Below are 2,379 nucleotides of genomic sequence, written 5' to 3'. Positions count from 1 at the left end.
GGTTTTGCAAAACCAAAACCAAAACACGACGGTAATCCAGATCCAAAACCGAATACAAAACCAAAACACAGGGGTCAGTGACCATCTCTATTCATAAGTGAGGGCTGCTAATATAGTTATTTCATACTTACCTACTTTCTTCAGCTCCCTTCCGGAAGCCAGCCAGTGGAGGGGGGCGTGAGGGGGCGGGGTGGCCAAAATTGCGTCATTTCGGCCCCGCCCCCTGCGACGGCATGACGCAAAATGCGACATTTGACAGCGGGGGCGGGGCAAAACGCCGCGATTCATCGGGAATCGCGGCGTTTGGGATCTAATTCTGCCCACTTCACTAGGAAGACATTCCGGGAGAGTTGGCAAGTATGAGTTATTTGTTTATAATAATTGTGCATAACAGCCTAGATACAATTCATACAATTATATGAATAAAGAACATTCTTTACTTTTCTATTAATATATTTCATTACTACTAAGCCCCCTGTGAGCAGCTTCCTCACACTGTGACCAATCAGAATGAAGATGCTCTGTTTGGTTCTTTACTGACAAGCTAGGACAGTCTGTGGTACATGTCTAGATGCATGCATTTTCAATTCTGTCCATCTATTCAGAAGGTACTGGATACAGCAACACAGCATGCTTCCTGAAATTGCAGGGCAAGAACACTATTACCAGCAGGGAAGCTAAGTACTGTTGGCCAATCCTAAGGGCTGTTCAGAGACGAGCCCCACTGCAGAGATATGCTGCAGCAAAACAGCTGAATGCATGAGCAGTCTGAAGAACCATTACAGCTGTTAGACAACCTACTGGGACCTACAGCGGAAGCCAGAAAAACAGCATCATGGCTGCCTAGCAACAGCTGGGACGGAATATTCAGAATGAGCTGCTGCAATCAGCACGGTGGCTTTCATGCACTTCTGATTCTACTTTTTCCCCAGCAGTGAAATCTATTAATGTCCACAGTTCACCTATTTATTAAAACACTTCAATGATATGTCTCATTAAATGTCATTAAAATAATGCAAGGCTATCGCCTCTGTGTCCATGCATTCTCTCATTTCCCTTTCACCTTTTCCTGTGTTCCTCCATCTCTCCCTCATTTCTCCATTTATCTCTCCCATGTCCTTCTCTTCTTGTTTACCTTATCCCTTAACCAGTCAAAATTTAAATGAATGACCATTTGCTTGTTTTCAATTAATTGTAGATCATTTAAAAACAAAAACCTCCCCACAGCTCACATTCCAAACCAGGAACTCAATGGCAAAGCAGACTAATAGTAAAATATAACAGTGCAGTATAACAGTGGATTTGGTAAGATCAGTAAAAACAATGGTAGTGGGGAATGAGACAGCAGAAGGAGGGGGAGAAGAGACAGAGGTAGCCATGGAGTAGTGAGAGAGTAGAAGGAGAGCAGAATCAGCGAGATAGGCTAGGACACATGGACAGAAAGTGGTAAGAGAAAGAGAAGGAAGATGAGTAGTCCAAAGGCTTTTGGTCTCAAGGACCCAGAAGCAGTGAGTGGAAGGCAAGGGTGGTAGAGGCCTCAGACCACTACTAGAGGATAGTGGAGGGTGTCGGCAACAGTCAAATTACCTAGAGACAGGAGACTCCAGGGTCAGGAGATGGCCTGGTTAGTAACATAGAGATAGTCTGAAGATGGCCTGTAGAAGTGACAGTTAGTTGTCATGATGGTACCACAGCAGTAAGATGACTGAGAGCGGTAGTGTATATTGCGACGGTGGTGGTGGTGCAGGTTCGACAGTAGGTGTCTGGTGCAGGATTAGAGACCAATTGGTTTAAAAGTCCAGAGAGTACAAAGCAAGAGGATCTGCATGGAAACCGCAGGTCTGCTCAGGTGCTGGGATGGAGCAGGTGAGTGTGATAGGCCAATGCTAGGCCTTCCAATTGCTGCAGCAGGTTGTGGTGGCGGTTCCTCAGCAGATGGAGTACGGCTCCTGATAAATGAGGGGAGCGACACCACGAACAGCAGCAGGGTCACTGAGTGATGTGAGCCATAAGGCCCTCATGATTAGTAGGGTCTCTGAGGGTGAAGAGAAGTACAGGTATGGCAGATCTCCATGGTAAGGGTTAGGGAACAGAGAGATTGCATTTGCTTCTTCATAGGGGTCTTGTGGACCAGAATAAACCCTGATACAAGTTACACATGTTTTAGCAGTGTGCTTGGTAATTTAAGAGTGATGATATTATATTAATGCCAAGGGTGTGTACTGTGAAACTATAATTTGTTTACAGAATTAAAGAGGAGGAAACAGTGCTTGAGAAATTTTATGCAATGATTCATCATTACTCACGAATGTATAATAACATTTTTGTAATAAATTGAGGATCAAGCCAAAACATGCAGCAATGTTAAAATAACTTCCT

Source organism: Mixophyes fleayi, chromosome 1 (genome assembly GCF_038048845.1).
Source record: "Mixophyes fleayi isolate aMixFle1 chromosome 1, aMixFle1.hap1, whole genome shotgun sequence".
NCBI lineage: Eukaryota > Metazoa > Chordata > Amphibia > Anura > Limnodynastidae > Mixophyes > Mixophyes fleayi.
Note: the sequence above shows the minus strand (reverse complement) of the source record.